This window comes from Vidua macroura, chromosome 17 (genome assembly GCF_024509145.1).
Source record: "Vidua macroura isolate BioBank_ID:100142 chromosome 17, ASM2450914v1, whole genome shotgun sequence".
NCBI classification, from domain to species: domain Eukaryota; kingdom Metazoa; phylum Chordata; class Aves; order Passeriformes; family Viduidae; genus Vidua; species Vidua macroura.
In genome coordinates this window covers 14888264-14906961 of record NC_071587.1, presented here as the reverse complement: position 1 = coordinate 14906961, position 18698 = coordinate 14888264, and the positions used below count along the sequence as shown (strand labels likewise).

The 18698-nt window shown below is 50.8% G+C and overlaps 1 protein-coding gene across 1 annotated transcript in view; it reads right to left on the bottom strand.

Moving 5' to 3' along the window:
* The window catches only part of KCNB1 (potassium voltage-gated channel subfamily B member 1), a 101003-nt gene that overhangs the window by 3994 nt on the left and 78311 nt on the right, over window positions 1-18698 (bottom strand). The window lies entirely within an intron of this gene.

Here is an 18698-nt window from a genome sequence, read left to right as displayed (position 1 = left end):
CTTGTTTCAAAAGACCATCTCCTGGAGACCAGGCACTACCTCTGAAAAACAGAGAGCCTGATTTGCTTTCCTAGAAGGCTCTTGTGGTGGTTTTGCTGTCACAATCCATGTTTACAATCCACCATTTCTGAAGGTGTTTGGGATATTTGCAATGGTAATTTCAATTAGGCTTGCTTGGCTTTATCTCTGCCCACTATACACAGAAGGGCTTATTTGTAGGCTTAGATGTGTGTACCTGTTGGGTTTTATCTCCCTCACTTTCAGTGTAAATATTAACACTCCATCTTTATGCAGTGAATGGCATCCAGCAGCAGTAATTGGTGTCAAACCTTCTGTTTCCTTTGATATACCTTCCTGCTTTGAAGATCAAGGCAATGTCAGATGAATATAAATAAATAAACTGGAAGATTTAAGGGTAAAATTTGATTTTGATTTAGGAGATTTAGCTGCAAAGCTAAGCAATAAACAGAGACAGACATTTATAATTTCTCCCACAAGTTGCAGCAAGATGTCACTTGTGCTCCCAAGAGACAGATTTTCCCCCTTACTCATCGACTGCAACCATATTTTTGAGAATCTTCTTAGGCTAAGAAAAACTTCTAAATGTGAGTTGATTGTCCTCAGTTATTCAAGGCACTTTTCAATTGGAAAGTACATAAAATTGAGATGGAGTATCTCCAGCAGGGTTTAGAAGATCCTTCTCCTTCTGTAAGAGATATCTTGTCCTGGTAGCATCTACCATCTACTAAAAGCCACCCATGGAGCAATTGTGCACAGAAAACTGGATCCAGCTGCTGCTGTCAGGCTTTAGCACTGTTCAGTTGCACAGGGCTCTGTCCCAAAGTATTTACAGTCTGGGATTTCAGATTATAGAAATCACCATCTGTCTCTCTAATAAGGTTTCCCATCTTGGCTGTACTGAACCTCTAGCTTGGCAGCTCTTGTATTTTCCACTGTCAGTAATGAGAGACAGAAAGCTGCAGGGAAGACATTTACACTCCCAGGGGTGCCTCTAGGGATGTTGTGCATCACAGGCAGCCTTTTCATTCCATCCCTGGCCTTTCCTCCTCCCTTTACTCTTCCAGGTTCACTTCCCTTCAACAAGAAAAGCCAATGGGACCAATTTTGACTTGAGCAGAAACAATCCCTCCAGCTCTTACAGAACTGGAAATCTTTTTTCCAGTCACTGTAAAAAAGCACCTGTGGTCCCTGTTCCAGAGCACTGACCCCAGATCTCGCTGCTTCTCCAGCTGCTCACAGCTGCATGAAATGGAAGGAAGCATGGGACACAGCCTTCTCCTGTGGCACTGATCTCCACGATTCCTTAAAAGTCATTAAACGTGGCCTTGTGATCGTGAGAACTTTGGATGGGCAATCAAAGAGCTGAGGCTGAACAGGCTCAGGCACAGGAAGGTCCCTAGAGCCCAGGCTTGGACTGGCAGAAGGGACAGGAAAGTTCAGCACCAGAGGCCTGTTAGATTTTGTGATCCATGTCACTTATGGAGCAAGCTGTCCCTGTCCCAGGTCTGGCTGCTGGCCTAGCTGGCATATGTGGGCTGTTTTTTGGGATCGGGGAAGGCACCTCCAGCATCCCTGCAGGAGCATCCAGAGCTGCTGACTTGGATGTCCTAAAAAATGCATAACTAAAATTGGAAAAGCTTGCAGCCTAAAATTCAGAAGCAGAGGAAACAAATCAGGAGTCACCAATAGCTGAAATGAGTGGTGTGAGGACACATTTGTGACACGGGCAGGTGCAGGAGTCTCTGCATGGGGGAGCCACAGCTGTGACAAGTGTTCTCCAGTGTCCCCAGGCTGGCTGCACCCCAGCTGAGGACAGGAGCCCGACAGACCAGGCTGGACTGGGTGGGCATCTCAGCAGAGCAGCACAGACACTGCTGCAGCCGCTTGTAAAGCTGACAGGGGGTAAGGCTGGATTTTCCCCACACAACTTTCAGACCATTTCCACTAATAGCTTGCATGAGAGAAGCTCTGCAGTCCCCTTCCTCTTTGCTTCTCTGTATTTTCTCTTGCATTTCACCTGTAGCAATACACCATAAATTGTGAAAATCCCCTCAGGTACTTTACCAGGTTGCTTGCAGAAGGTATTGGAAGGAGCCCTAATGATGGCCCTGGCTTGTGGTACAAGTCTCAGCATGGGCAGGATTTCAGGAAAAAACTTCTCCTCCACTCAATCAGCTGTTTTACAAAGGCTTTGGTGGAGTGAATCTCTGGATTGCTGCTATGGCTCCTTTGTGGAAGCTAAATAACCCAAGAACATGCAGGGCAGGGTTTTGGATGAATTTAAAGCAGTTGTGATTAGCATGATTGTACACACATGCTGGTTATTACACATGCAAATGAGACAAGCAAGCTGATTTTGGGAGCAAGTGTAGCCAGTTTGTGCAACTGCCGTTTCCTGAGGCAAGATGGATGTGCCATGCTGGCAAGCCTTTAATCCCCACCTCCTCCAAAATGCCCCCCAAAACTAGGCAGGCCACCTCTACCTGGCACCTCTCAGGAGTTAACCACCTGCCCTGGGTGAGAGTGGCCCCAGAGATTCCTCCTTTGTGATGGCCAGGTCTGTGCTCCTCCCTGGGGAAGAGGGCAGGCAGCTGCTCAGGAGTTTCCATCTGTCTCTCTGCAGGAGCAGTTTGTGTTCACCCCACAGGTGGCACAGAGCGGGGAGTTTTAGGCAGCAGGGACAAACCCAGCATTGAGGTTTGGTGATATTTATTGCTTGGTTGTTTTCTTTGCACTGCTAAAAACCCTAACAGAGATAAAGGCATAAGACAGGAGACTTTCAAGGCCATTAACATTTATGAGAACTGGCTGTCCCAATCCCATAGATGGCTCTAAAATCTCAGGGTAAGCATCCGAGATCTCTCTGCTCGTGGCAACATGCCCTATACTTTTTCTGTCTTCATACTTGGTAATGAAGCTGATATAGCAAGGAGAAGGGGTGGTGTGTGGGAGAGAGTAGGAGGGTGTTTGAATATAGATTCGATATTCTTGGAAATACGATGAGGAAATTGTTATGTAATCAAGAAGTTCAATAATGGTTTTGTCTAATGTGCTTTTTTAGCTCCATCAAGGCCTGCAGAATAAATCTGGCATCAGGACCAGGTTTCATTCATGTGCTCCATTTACCAAGGGATTTTTCCTGCAGCCCCTCTGCTTTCCCAAGCTACAATACACTTTGAGTCAGACTGTCCAGCTCCATCCTGCCATGCCTGTGCCAGCCTCTGTCTCCCCAGGCTCTGAGAAACAGAGCACAGTGTATTTTGAGCAATATCCCACGTGCTGCACAGTGCAGAAACAGATGGAGAGTTCCTTAATCTCCTCCCTACTTGATTCTGCACAGGAATAACATCTCCTGCTCACAGCAGCTATACATGTCTGTGGTATTTATTGACAGGCACTTGTTTTAGGAAACATCTCTTCACTAGAAAATGCCTATTTATTCATAAACTGAAAGAGTTTGCAGAACACAGTCACTTCTGATGTCAAGATTCTGACCACTGGGCTTGCAGGATATCTTTTCTAGAAAATGCTGAAGCCATAATGAAGGGTAACGCTTCTTGCATCTTGGCAAGTTGAGCCAAAGTGGGGGATATGGTTGCACGGGAAGTACAGAGAACCTTTAATCCACTTTTTGTTTCACGTGGAAGGATGTTGAGATGTAATGTAAGACCTTGAATCTCCAAACCCCTTAAGTCCTGCTGGTTCCTGTGGAGTATAAACCTCTGCTTAGGAGTTTTCCCTGACCTGGCACTTTGCATGCCACTTGGAGGCACTGTCCCCACGGGGTCCTTGGAAGCCTCTGCTCCAGGAGCTCTGTGCTCTGGAGGGGCCCCTGCACACACAGCTGAGCTCCCTGCAGTGCCCCGGGCACGGAGCACACAGCCCAGAGGAAGGCAAACCCCTACACTCCTCTGCAGGCACTACTGCACAGCATAACATCCATACAGCCAGAATCAAGATAAAGCCACTTCTGGATTGCTTTGGAAACATATGAGATCTCAGTTTTGACATTTGCCTGGAAAAGCCAAGATTGAATAATGTTTAATTATTTGATTTCAATTACAGCTGTAATAAGTTTATCTGTTGAGAGAGTAAGTCTATTTAGTTTACAGAGGATACTGCTGCTGATTCTGTGTCAATGCTTCCTTTGCCTACAGGCCCAGAGAGCTGCAGCTACAGCTGCTGCTGACTGAGGTACAGTGGGCAGAAAGTCGCCTTCAGGCAGAGCTGGCTGTAAACTCTTTAACACTCTTAAGAACATGTTTAGTTGTCAGAGAGCTATCAAACCCCATTACATGATAAATGGTGTCAGTCTTCTTTCAGAGCAAAGCCCAGATGTAAATGGTACACTGGAGAAGAAAATTATAGATGAATGAATATACTGAAAAGGCAAACTTGAAAAACATACACTGCCTTTAGACATCAGTGCACTGACAGTTCTCAGGAGAGGATGAGAGGGAAGCATCTGCCCTACTTCTGCTGCTGCTAGCATGGGGGAAATCAAAAAAGAAAACAAATGAATGGCACATGGAAGCTGAAGTTTCCCGTTTTGTTCCTGGCCTTGCCTTGTGCCCAGGATGATGAAACCCCAGCACGCAGCGCTACTGGGAGACATCCACTCCCCCAGCCCTGGTCGGACCCAAAGCTGTCCCCCCTGCACGGCCATGCAGACAAACCCTGCTGCCATCCTCAGGCAGAGCCGGGCTCTCCCCCGACACTGCCGCAACCATCAACCCTCCCAGCCTCCTGCTGACTCTCCTGCCTTCACCTTGCCCGCACATTCCCACCCTCCGTGCCGTGCAAATGCTGCTGCCGGAGCACAGGGGTTGGCAGTGTGGCACGGCACAGCCCGGCCCTTCCCTGGAAGACAGCTAGAGGCACAGAGCCGGGTGAGACCCCGCGCCCGGAGCACCCGCCTGCTCCGCAGCCCTGCGCTCCGGCAGCTCAGCGCCTGTCGCTGGGGCTGGGCTCCGACCCCTGCACGGACAAACCTTCCCCCTGGCCTGGGCCCCCCTCGGCTGCATCTCCCATCCCCACCATCTGCCTTGCCTTCAAGCAGACAGAGGTTTGGACTCAGAAAAAGCAAAAAAAGAAAAAAAAAGTGAAAAAAAGCCTGCCTTCCACCTCAGCACCGGTGAGTGCTTGAGAACAGCTCTTCGAGATGCCTTTGGGATTCTACCCTGCACCAGGGAGAGACTGCTCGTGATCGACTCCCACCATGCAGAGCAGTCTGCTCAGCCTCAGACACTATTTACAGGGGATGCTGAGCTCCAAGTGTTGCTGTTTGCAGGAGTAGTTGTGGGAGGGTTTTTTTTTAATGGTTAAATTCAATCAGGAATGTGCCAAGATAGCATGAAATCAACTAAATGTAATTAAGCAAAAACTATTAGCTTGATTGCTAAACCAGTCTTCCTCTCATGAATATGCATGAGAATAATTGATATTAATTCTTTTCAAATCTGAGGCACATTAGTCCTGCATATTATAGTGTAGAGTTTTTTGGAAGACTAAACCAGTTCCACTGCTGCTTTCTCACCAAAAGGCATAATTAGTCTTGCTGCAGAGAGATTTACCGAGTCATTGATACCATCCTGAATTGCCACATAGAGAGGAAATTAGAAAAGAGCTCAAGTGATGTTTTGTCTGCAAAAAACGATGACCTGTTTAACATTTCTTCCAGAAATGTGTTAGGAAAAGTGGCAAATCCATTTACCAGCATCAGCTACACTAATGGCATTCTGAAGAGACAGGGAAGCCTGCAGGAACAGTAAATCCCTGTGGAGAGAAAGGCGGGGGCAATATCCTCTCCTGTTGAATGTTCTTGAAACCAGCATGGCCCTGTCAGCTGGGTGTCCAGCTGTCCAGCTGTCCAGGTGTCCAGGTGTCCAGGTGTCCAGCTGTCCAGGTGTCCAGCTGTCCAGTGTCCAGCTGTCCAGGTGTCCAGGTGTCCAGCTGTCCAGGTGTCCAAGTGTCCAGCTGTCCAGGTGTCCAGGTGTCCAGCTGTCCAGGTGTCCAAGTGTCCAGCTGTCCAGGTGTCCAGCTGTCCTGTGTCCAGCTGTCCAGGTGTCCAGGTGTCCAGGTGTCCAGCTGTCCAGCTGTCCAGGTGTCCAGCTGTCCAGGTGTCCAGCTGTCCAGCTGTCCCCGGGCTGTTCCTGAGAGCTGATTTCAGCTCCCTGTGGCTCCTGCTGCCCCTGGGCTCCTGCTGCAGGTTGTGGGGGCTTCTCCACTGGGTTTCAGAGGACATTTTTTTTTTTTTTAACTGATGCCTGGAATAAGGGCATAACATTCAGGCCGAGGCATTTCTGCTGCCTCACAAGCTGTCCTTGGGCTGCAGCCTCCGACCAGGGTTTGCCTGGACACTCAGCCTGATCTAAGAGGGCTTTGGTGGAACCTCTTGCACTGGTGGGAAAACCCCAGGCTCACACAAGGGATTACAGCTGTTACCCTTGCAGTGCCCTGCAAAGGAATTGAATATTAACATTCTTCTTTTTTTTCCAAAAGAGACTTATGAAGCTTCTGCAGGTGGTGGGAAACAGACTTGCAGGATCACTCCAAGCTCTCAGCACCTTCCCAGCTCTTAGTTCTTTATTCTGCTAAAACCCTTTGCTTTCTTGTCAGCTTCTCAGCTCTCCACCATGCCTACACCCCTCCTCCTGTCTGGCAGACAGACCTTGTGTCAGACAAAGGACTTTGATGCAGGGACACATCCACACAGGAGTCCACCTTCCCAAGCCAGGGTTCCCAAGGCTTTTCTCTAGAGCAGAGCAAGGAACCCTTGCTGGCAGCTTTGGCACAAAGTGATTGAAGTGTTTTAATCTCAAGCACAGATGGTTCTTTCCTTTATAAGCACCAAACACTGGATTAGATGTCACATATTTAATAAATAGCAACAACTGTATACAAACTGTTTACAGAAGCTGCTAAAAACTAATCCTCGGCAACAAATCATTCACATTAGCATGGGGCCATAGCAAGTGGTAAGTAGAGCCAGTGGCCAGCAAATCTGTGTGAACATAAAAGAAAAGGCAGCTCTACATCAGCAGTTCAATAAGAGAGTTTGATCTTGCCTCACTATAAGAGTTTTGATGCATTCTGGTATAAATATAGAGGATGAAACAGAACCGTGAAGATGTGTACTTGGTTCTGTGTTACCTTTTCTTTTTCCTTTTTTTTTTTCTTTTTTGTTTATTGTTGTGTTGCTTTTGAGGTTTTTTAAACTCAATTTAAAAGCTCAGAAAATGCTCAAGCTCTTTGAAGTGTTCGCTGGCAGTCTGGGAATATTCACTCCATGTTTGCTGACTTCTGGACATGGACACGAGAACAAACCTCTCCAAAGCACGGGATAAACACCAGCTTGGGCAGCCCTTGGCTCTCCCACAGCTTTGCCAGCCTTCCCTGCATCCCTGCATCCCAACAGCCCTGCACAGCCCAGGCAGCAGCAGCACCTGCCTCTCCCAGAGCAGCCCCTCCTGTTCTCATCCCCCTGAAAAGTGCATTTACAGAAGGAAAAGAAACTTAAAGCCCCACTGGCCATTTCGATAGGGAGCAGAGCTGGGGTTTGTTTTGTTTCTTGGAGGGGTTGGACTGTTTGATTTTTAGTGGTTGGCTTACTGATATTTTGCACTTTCCCCTAATAAAAGTCACCTGAAACTGTTTGGAAAATGAAGGTGTGCTGCCTTCTAGTGAAGGTTTATTGCAGAGTGGGGAGGGGAAGAGAAAGGTTTCCTCTAAGTGGCAGCTGAACAGTGCCAGGAGGTATATCTGATTTTAATCCAAGTGGAGAATAGCAAAGAGCAGCATTGGAGATTAAGGGGAATGATACACCTCACTGGGTTTTAGTGCATTTTTCAGTTACTTTTTTTTTTTTTTTTTTTAATTCAGGGTTTCTGTGTTAATATAGGATGGTGCCACACCATACACTGGGTGGTAGAAATTAATCTTGTCATGAATGTGCTTCTCTGAAGGGCTGAGCCTTCCTGAGCCCTTAATTTGAGCTGATTGGACTGGCTCATTATCATAGCAGCAGATATTGGAATAGCGAAGTTGAACCTCACTTGAACTTGCTGGCTACATAAGCACTGTTTTTCCTTCTCACCCCCACCTCCATCCATGAACAATAATACCCAGTACCCCTTTTTTAAAAACCCTACCAACTATCCTAGTAACTATCTGCCAAACAAGCACGCACTAGCAATGAGAGAAGCACATTAAAGAGCCTGAGTTTTGTTTGGCAAAGACAGAACTCGTCATTCCAGGGAAATATACAGTTGTGATGTCCTGGGAAAGTCGGGATCTTCTGTCAGGCAGTCCCGTTATCTCACACATGGAGCACAGCTTTGGGGCTTGCAAAGCACACACAGCGCGTGGCCTGGGGCCAGGCCACTTCTGCTCGGCGTTTCTGGTCCGAGCCCTCACTGCCGCTCAGCCCGGACTCACAGCTTTCCCCCCGGGCAGGGCTCTGCCCTGCGCTTCCAGGTCCTGCAGGGAAGCAGCCTAAGTGCTCGGGTGTTTCAGTCCGGGCTCTGCCTGGCCAGCAGCACGCAGCCCAGGTCACTGCAGGGAAGCAGCCCAAGCGCTCGGGTGTTTCAGTGCGGGCTCTGCCTGGCCAGCAGCAGCACACAGCCCAGGTCCTGCAGGGAAGCAGCCCAAGTGCTCGGGTGTTTCAGTGCGGGCTCTGCCTGGCCAGCAGCACGCAGCCCAGGTCACTGCAGGGAAGCAGCCCAAGCGCTCGGGTGTTTCAGTGCGGGCTCTGCCTGGCCAGCAGCAGCACGCAGCCCGGGTCACTGCAGGGAAGCAGCCCAAGAGCTCGGAGTGTTTCAGTGCGGGCTCTGCCTGGCCAGCAGCAGCACGCAGCCCAGGTCACTGCAGGGAAGCAGCCCAAGTGCTCGGGTGTTTCAGTGCGGGCTCTGCCTGGCCAGCAGCACGCAGCCCGTTCCCCGGCAGAGCCCGGGCTGGACGCGGGCCGTGCCCGCAGAGCGGGGCCAGCCCCGCGGGGCGCGCAGAGCCCGGGACAGCCCTGCCCGCGGGACAGGCACCTGCGGGCCCCTGGGAAGCTGCTCGGTAGGTTTGGAAATGAGGCACAGGGTGAGCCCAGCACAGGCAGAAACCCACTGCTGAGGGGGGAAAACAGTCCAAACTGGGAGCTGTTTAAAGAAGGCAAAATAATACGGGAAAAAAAACACTCAGCATGCCAGGGAAATAAGTTCATAAGAATTATCAAGGGATCCAGGAATAACCTTTCCACGGTTGCAGTCTGGCACAGACGTGAATGAGCATCCCTGGCAGCTGAGGGCTCTCTCTCCATGTGTTACATGGAATGAGCTGGCAAATCCCACGGCAGTCCTGAATGGCCAGACTGCTCAGAGCAGCTAATATTGGCTAATTGTTTTCCTTTATTTCTTGGAAAGAAAAAAGAGTCCTAAGGGCAGTGACACTGGAGCCATGTGTCCAATTAACCTGCTGCAGGTTGTGTCAATCTGCTCTCTCCTGCATCCCCCTGCCCCATGGGGCCCAAAGAGTGTCTGTTCCCATGGCCACTCTCCCCTGGGAAAGAAAGAGGAAGGAAAAAATGTGCTGCTTTCTATTTATGAATGCCCTGCCTTTCCCGCAGCCAGGCTGAAGGCTCTGACTTCGTTTCACTCGCTCTCTCTTTCCCATTTCTCTGTCAATTGATTGCTCACTGCCAGAGGGCATTATGGGCTTCAAAAGCTTCATTTTCCAGTTCCTGAGCTGCTGATCTTCTCCTGGCTCATTGCTGTTACTGGAGGTCAGATCCAAGTCCCAGAGTCTTTAGGCTGTTTTGGATTTGACCTTGAGAGCTTCTTTTCCTCACCACACCACATGAAACAATCCTTTGATCATTGTAGGCATGTACTTAAAAAAAAAATAAATCCAGTGGGCAGAGATTTTTTAATTATATCAGTGGTGAGTGGAAATAAGCTGGAACGAAAACACTCCCAGCCAGGTTTAAAGAACAGCAGTGCCTGGGGGCACCCCTGCTCTCTGTGGTTCTGGGGCCTGTGGCACACACCAAAAACTTGCTTAGGTTCTGTAACTGAGCAGCAATTGTGCTCTGGTCCCAACTTTTCCTGTGCTTAAATCCAAGGGCTGCAAGATGCACTTGTGTAATTTAGATGGAAATTACAGCCTGCTCCTGAAGTATTTCCACCTGGAATGGAAATTCCTAAACTGTAACTTTCAGCAGTGGCCACTGAAAGCACGAGGCAAAAAAAAAGATGGGAGTAGTGAATCCCGAACTTCTGTGCCATGCTGGCCAACCTCATCTGGCCTGGCTGGGAACCACAGAAAAGATGGTGGTAAAAATGCCTTACAGAAAACATTTTTCTTAACTAAGCTGCTTATATACTGTTCCCTGCAGTACTCTAGAGAATCAAAGTCTCATGAGATTCAAATCTTTGACATGAGGTTTCTGCTATCCCCTGGGCAAAAGCATCTCTATCAGTCTACAGAGTAGTGGGTGGGTTGGTTCAGGAAGAGGTTCCTTAGATCAGCATTACCAGGAGCAGACCCTGCTCCTGCAGGCAGCAGCTGGGCACAGGCTCTTCACCTCTTCTGGGGTGAATAAGCCAGACATGGAGCTGCTACTCCAGCAGCTAAGCCTGGCTGGCTTTGGGCAAGCTGGATGTCAAACCAGACAAATGTGTCTGATGTCCTGCTTTTGGAGATGTGAAGAGGTACTGGGCTGTATTAAAGCTGCCACATGTAAGAGGTGATACTGTTGGAAAACAAATAAAAAACCCTCACAGACTTTGTCAGCAGGGCAGGAGGGGGAGGGATGGGTCCTATTTAAAGATGTCTTAATAAAATCCATCCCCTTCTACACATCCAGGTTTTGCTCCAAAATCCAGTTAAACCACAAACCTACTAAGGACCCCAGTTACCAAAGGGAGGGATAATGAAGATACAAAGGAAGAAAATCAGTGGCAAAGCTGTGCTCCTGGATTGTTTCAGTACTCCATGGGAGAGCACTGAGTTCCTCACAATTTACCTTTCAAATCTCTCAAATAAAACAACTCTTGAAAATTGCCAAAACATTATTAACACAAGCAGTGACAAACAGCAACAAGCAGCAGGGTGGCTTTGTCAAATGACAGCAGAGGTTGCTCTCCCCAGCTGCCAAGAGCAGCGGCTGAGGCCACGCCGGGTGGGTTTGGCTCCGTGTGCAGGGGGCACAGATGTGGGACCCCTCCTGTGCCACTGCACCCCCACGATTGGAGACCATCACTCACTCTCACACCCTGGGTGTGCCACTGCTGCAGCTGGAGCAAAACTCACTGAAACAGAGGATTTTCAAAGACTGGAATACAGGGTGTAATGGGTGTCGTGCTCTGAGTGCCACCTTCTGCACAACCTCCCCTCTCTGCATCAAACAGGAATTCCCAAAGAAACGAGCTCAAAACTCGTGTGGGACCATGCTCAGTCCCTGAGAAAGGCAGCCTGGAAGAAGGGCTCTGGAGTGCATCTTATAGGGCTCACCTTCCTCTTCCAAGACTTCTCCCTCCAGGTTTGGATCCCACTTGGATCTTGGATCCCCCTCCAAACTTGCTGTTTGCAGAAAACAACTGCAGCCAATTTCCTTTTATGTGAATATGGTGGAAGGTGTAAAAGAAATGGGAAGTTTGGAGGGGATTGGGCAGTTTCTCACACAAAAATATAAGTGTTATTGTTAAAAAAATTACTTTGAAGAAAAAAGCAACAATCACCAAATCTGTGTTTGCAGTGCAGTGGCTGTGATGCCTGAAGGTTTCTTAGGTTTTTATATATTTTTCATATATCTGTAGTCTTGTAGACTTTTAATCTATAGTTGTATGGTTTCTAGTACTTTTCCTGACTTTTCTCACAATAAGTTAACCCTAACTAACACATTCTTTAAAATCTGTTTAGTCTTATTGTTAAGAAGATAATTTCTGACAATCTTGTTTTTCACCAGAACTTAAAAGACATAATAAGCAAAGGGGCAAAGAAACCCCTGGACCAACTCCAAGGGCCTGACCCAAGGGTGGGTTGCTGGGTTAGCTGATCTCCTATTGGATGTACCTATATGTAGATATATTAATTAATTAACCTTATAAAAGTTGTAGAAACCCTTTCTCACATGTGTGCAGAGCCGTATTTGTGCACCTGAAAGCTTTCACTAAAAAGTTGGTTTTTATATTATAATTCTTAATACCATTTGGAAAGTTTTGTGTTTTTATTCCAGGCAACAGCTGCTGCTTGGAAATCAGGCTCTGGCAGATGTTATTTTGGGGTATTTAAGCCAGGCTCTTGCTGTCACCATCTCAGTGTTCTTGGCTTTGTTACTGTTTCTCCGTGTTATTATTCTGAAGAAAATAACTCTGTTTGTGTTCTTTTTCTGGCAAAGAAGGGCCGTGCCAGCACCAAGTGGCCGGACTCCAGGTGGCGGTGGCTCAGTGCTCGAGTCCCTTCCTCCTGCTGCAGGCAGGTGGTGTCACCGGGATTTCCCTCGCGGGGCACAGGGGATTCGTGCCTCCGGAGCTGCCTGGTGGAGCTGCTGGGCTGAGCTGCAGTCCTGCAGCCCAACCCTGCCAGAGGCTGCCCTGCCTGGCCGTGAGGCTGGGGCCAGCCGGGCTGTGCCCACGAGCCTGCACAGCCCGGCTGGCCACGGTCTGCCCCGTCCCCACCTGCACGAGGGTCTGTGGCACAACGCCTGGAGTTCACAGAAAAACCCCAGTCCCTGCTATAGACGAAAGCTGAATGCCTGCAGCAAGGTCACTGTGTGCCCAGGGTCACTGCATGCCCAGGGTCACTCTGTGCCCAGGGTCACTGCGTGCCCAGGGTCACTCTGTGCCCAGGGTCACTGCATGCCCAGGGTCACTGTGTGCCCAGGGTCACTGCGTGCCCAGGGTCACTCTGTGCCCAGGGTCACTCTGTGTCCAGGGTCACTCTGTGCCCAGGGTCACTGCATGCCCAGGGTCACTGTGTGCCCAGGGTCACTCTGTGCCCAGGGTCACTCTGTGCCCACGGTCACTGTGTGCCCAGGGTCACTGCGTGCCTGGGGTCACTCTGTGCCCGGGGTCACTGCGTGCCCAGGGTCACTCTGTGCCCAGGGTCACTGCATGCCCAGGGTCACTCTGTGCCCGGGGTCACTCTGTGCCCAGGGTCACTGCATGCCCAGGGTCACTGCATGCCCAGGGTCACTCTGTGCCTGGGGTCACTCTGTGCCCAGGGTCACTGCATGCCCAGGGTCACTCTGTGCCCAGGGTCACTCTGTGCCCGGGGTCACTCTGTGCCCGGGGTCACTGCATGCCCAGGGTCACTGCATGCCCAGGGTCACTCTGTGCCTGGGGTCACTCTGTGTCCAGGGTCACTGCGTGCCCAGGGTCACTCTGTGCCCAGGGTCACTCTGTGCCCAGGGTCACTGCATGCCCAGGGTCACTCTGTACCCAGGGTCACTCTGTGCCCGGGGTCACTGCATGCCCAGGGTCACTCTGTACCCAGGGTCACTCTGTGCCCGGGGTCACTGCATGCCCAGGGTCACTGCATGCCCAGGGTCACTCTGTGCCTGGGGTCACTGCATGCCCAGGGTCACTCTGTACCCAGGGTCACTCTGTGCCCAGGGTCACTGCATGCCCAGGGTCACTCTGTGCCCGGGGTCACTGCATGCCCAGGGTCACTGCATGCCCAGGGTCACTGCATGCCCAGGGTCACTCTGTGCCCGTCCCTGGCGCTGCTGTGCTGCTGCACAGGGCTGGGTGCAGCACACCCAGCAGCACCTGTGGCTGTCCTGAGCACAGGCCAGGAGCCAACCTGGCTTCACCGAAGTGCTCAATCACCTGGCAGGTACCAGCCTGGCAGGGAGCCAGGCCCATGCCCTCCCATTGCTTTTGGGGCTTTGTTGGTTCCCTGCTGTTCCAGTAAAGGCTGGAGCTGTGACAGTCTCCTGCCTCTGAGCCGTCCTTAACTGTCCCCTGAAACCCCCCACCCAAGAGGTACCCACGTAAAGACCAGCCAAGGATTCAATGCCTATATCTAAAAGGGTGACCCTAGTTTGGGAAGCATTTTTGGGGGCCAATCTGTAATTTGAAACAGTTTAAACATATTTATAAGTAATCCCGTAAAACACTGTGATGCCAAGCAAGAGCTTTGGGTTAAATTACACCTGCACAAAAATCCCGGTGTGCAGAGGCTGCTGCTGGAGCTCTGACTGGGGAGGAGAGGAGAACTCAGGGACGGGAGCACGGCTCACTATGGGATGGCTAATGAGGCAAGTCTGTATTTCTGCCTGCCTGCTTTTACTGGAGAACCCCTTGGAAATTCCTGGTGGTGAAATGCAGAAAACCATAAAGCAAAAACCCTGAGTCATCTGTCTCAAACTGTCATAGCAGCTTCCCCTGTCAATCCACATGACCCACTCAATTCTCATCCATTTTCTCCATTTTGGGGGAGTTGTGAAAAATAACTACAACCATTCCAGCGGATTGGTTATAACATATGCTCAAGTGCATATGCAGTGATTTGGCCAAATTCTCCCAAGACTACCACATCTTAGGCTTTATATAATCCAGACAAGAGCACCAGACACAATCAGGGGACTTGGTCTGCCCTCAGTGCTGCTCTGCCCCGGGCAGACAGGCCACAGCTCAGTGCTCTGCAGCAGCTCAGACAAGGGAAAAATAATATAAAAAAAGAACGTAGTTACTAATGTCATTTTCCATTGAGATAGTGCATGAAATCAATCTATCATGCTAAATCTACAAGTTCCAAACTGTATACATAAGGTATATTAAGGGATTTGGAAAGATTAAGACTAGCTCCTATGCGTCTGTGTGTGTATAAGCACCGATTGTTTTATCTGTGAATTACCTGCCGCTGCGGAAAAGGCAAAGATAAGGAAAGCAGCCTCGTTGGGAGCAGCGCCAGTGGGAATGCTCGCTCAGAGCTGAGCTCTGCCTCTGCTCCTCAGGTGCCATAAAACAATCCCGGAGCGGTGCTGCCCTCCAGGGCCGGGGAGCCCGAGAGGTGCGAGCGGCCCTGCCCGTGTGCTGCTGCCCCAGCCTCGCTCCCTGCTGGTGTCCCCTGCTAACCGAGGTGTTCCCGACATCGCTAACAACTGTCTCCTCCTCCAAAAAATCACTGGCCACTTCCGTGTTAAAAAAACACAGCACTGATAGAATGCAGCATTCAAATGCCATAGTGACTGGAGGCAGTGGGAAGAAGCTCCTTGCTCAGAGCGGGAGCGGATCCCAGCGTGGCCTTCCCAGGCAGAAATTCCTTACGGAGCACTTGGGACAGGCTGGGCGAGCGCTCAGGACTCGGCGGTTTTACAGCTCCCTCTTGTTTGGGCGCAGCTCGCTGCTCCCCGTGCCCCGGGAGCCCCCGGGGCTTGTGGCCCATCCCGGCAGGTGGCCACGGCTCACCCGGCCCGAGGGCGCCGGCGGGGCTCCGGCTCTCGCAGGCAGCGCCGGGACTCCTGTCCCTGTCCCTGCTGCTCGGCAGCCACGCCGATGAGCTGCCCGCTGCCGGGACACAGCCCTGCCCTCGCCTCGGGACCTGCTCCCCGGGAATTCCCGCAGGGATGGAGCGGCATCGCTGCCGCCGGCTGAGCCCGCAGCCGAGCTCCGCCAGGGCTCGCCTGGCCGGACGCAGCCGGACTGTAGTCCCGGGATTATGTCGGGGAAGCACTCACAAGGAAAGCTGTTCCACGGGCAGCAGGTCCCGGCTGTGGCTGCCTGTGGCAAAGCCGGGTGACAGAACGCGTGCTGCTCCTCGGGGCTCACCTGGGCAGCGCCGGCACCCCCGCCTAGGGCAGGATACCCTTCCCGACGCTCGCAGCCTGCGTAACGCGGGGTATAAAAAGCATCCTCTGAAAAGATTTTCCTGCTGGGTAAAGGCCCATTACCAGCACTTCCTGGCTTAGGCAGCTGTATATAGCAGCAGTAATCCTATTATGCTTATCCTAAACCGTCCTCCACCGAGCAGTGAAGTGAACTTTACAGAGCACTGGAAGCCCAATTAAGCCTCCAAGCCTGCTGCGAGCAGCTCAATTCTGCCTCTGTGCAGCCGCAGGGTCACGTTAGGATGGAAAACACAAACACCTGTCCCACACACACCCCAAAGGCTGTCCCCTGGCTTCAGGCAGCTGGCTCGAGTAAATGCATCGAGCTCTTTGCAGGAAGAGCTGTCCTACTGATTCTTTATGACAGAGCCCAAATCCATGCCCACATAGCTATGGCAATAACTCTGCCCTCGCAAACGGCTGTGCCAAGGCTGAGCGCTGCTCACACGCTTCTGCATTTTTGTTGCACAGCTTTGAGGATAAAGAAACCTGGTACTGATCAGTGAGGCCCTTCTGGAGAGGCTGTGTAAAGAAGCAATATTACACCTCCAGCTGGGGTGCAGCCCTGGTGCCTGAACAGCTGCCTCAGGCTGTGCCACGGTGTCCAGGCAGCTTGGAATGGCCTAGCTGCTTCATTCCAGCTGCATGAGGCTGGATGACAACATCCACGTTTCTCCCAAAAGCTTTTCACACCTGTCAGTCTTTGGATGCCTCCAGAAAAAGCTGAATATCAAGGAGGTTTCCTGGGCAGAAACCAAAGGGACGACCAAGGAGAGAGCAGCTGCAGCTGGAAAGGGCTAAATGGATGATTATCCTGAAATCTTAACATTGTTAACTAATGTCTTAAACATTACTTTAAAAACCCCAACACAACTCTCAGTCCTGCACACAGCACATGTCTCCCTGCAGTGGTACTCTGCACGATGCATGCCCCGGCCTGGACAGGTCCAGACCTGACCCGAGGATGTCACAGCACATTTGCAGCACAGCATGAGGTGCTGGCACCACCCTGTGCATGGCCAGCATGGCTTAACTGCTGACCACCACTAAACATGGATTTCTGTGACTTTTTCAGAGCTTCTGGTGCCTTTTCCTAATGGAGGCAACATCTCATCTGACATGTAGCTCTAGAAATTAATATCTTCAAATGCTTGTTTTTTTGGTGTAACAGACTGAGACAGGCTAAATATTTGTGCTCTTGTCTTGGCTGGCTGGTAACCCAGATACTATTAGTGAAGCACAACTGGGTCATGAGAATTAATATTAGCATCTGCGTTAGCTGCTTTATTTACAGCACTGTAGCTGTCAAAAGTTGTGGAAGCTTAAAAGGAACATGGTTTATTCATGCTGACACTAGCAGTGGAATAGCTGGATGAAGGCTGGCTGGCTCCTTGGGACCAGGCTGGGCCCGTGGCAAGCACAGACCCAAGCTGGGCAAATGCCCTGTGAACAGTCTGGGGTGAGGGGGACAGCCCGTCCCAGCTCACATGGGCCAGCAAAAGCCTTGGCTGGCAGCACAGCCTCACACATCCCGTTTTTCTGTACTGCCCCAAACCAGAGAGAGAGTTTCTGGAAGAACACAGGATGGGAGGACCCTTAGGTTATGGTTAAGGTGTAAAAACTCTGATCACTGTTTCAATACAATTAAGGAATTAATTAACTTCCCAGCTCAGTAATTATGGAAGCCTCAGCCCCACGAAGTGGCACCAGGTCCCTGTGGGCCTGGCAGTGGTCAGTGGGTGGGAGCACCCTGCCGGTCCTGCTTGGAGCAGAGGGAGGGCTCAGAGGGGGCTGCTGTGAGTGCAGTCAGCCTGGCAGGAGCCCGAGCACACAGAGCCTGGGGGGAACACCATCATCGCTGTTTCCAGCCAAGACCAGAAGAGGCAGTGAAGGGGCCCGTGACGCCTCCCTCCACCGTGCTGCAGCCAGGAGCTCTCCGACACGCAGGTGCTGTCACACCTGTGGGTGCCCTGCAGGGTGCCTTGGCTGCACCCTGGAGCCTGCTCGGTGACACACTGGACTCCAGCACCTCCTGCTGCTGCAGCCCTGCGAGATGGCCACTACCTTCTCAAGCAGCTGCCACCTCCCTGCCAGGTTCTGTCTCCTTTCCAAGATCACCCCTGACCAAGAGCCAGCCATCCTGTAAACAAAGCCAGTGCTGGGTTTCAGCTTTATATGAACTGAGATAATACGAATTTCTGGGTGACTGAAGTCTCAGCAAGGAGGTCTTTAAATAACTATTGGCATGGGGCTTTTTATCAGCAGAATTATTGGAAATATTTTATCTTATCAGTAAAAATTGTATCATTTTATTGCCCAGCCTACTCAGAAAAACCATGAACAAAGAAAACTAGAAAACAGTTTCACAAACTGACTTTACTAGGCAACAGCACTACCAATCCTCTGGGTACCCAAAGGTCATGTTAAACCAGTATAAAACAGCAGAGCAGGCTTTGAGACACAGCCATTCCAGGCAGGAAGGGAGTGTGGGCTGGGCTCTGCTGGTGCCCAGCGGAGCTGCCTTTGCCTCGTGCTCTGGCCAGGGCTGGAAAGAGCTTGGGAGCTGGGAGGGCAGGGCAGCACTGCAGTGAGCGTGTCCCTGGCTCCCCTGCCCCATCACAGCTGCACTGCTCACCTTCCAGCAGGTGGGTCAGGCAGATCACCACCTGTCCAGCCACTGCACCAGGAATGCAATGCCTGCTGGACAGTCCAGGGATCACTGCACTAACCAGAGCATCCTCCCGCGCAGGCCACAGAAATCCTCACATTCCTCTTGCATTCCTGTCTCACTTGTTGTATGGATAAATTCTTAAGCCATTATATCACAACAAAGGCAACATCTATTGTTTAAAATGAGGAA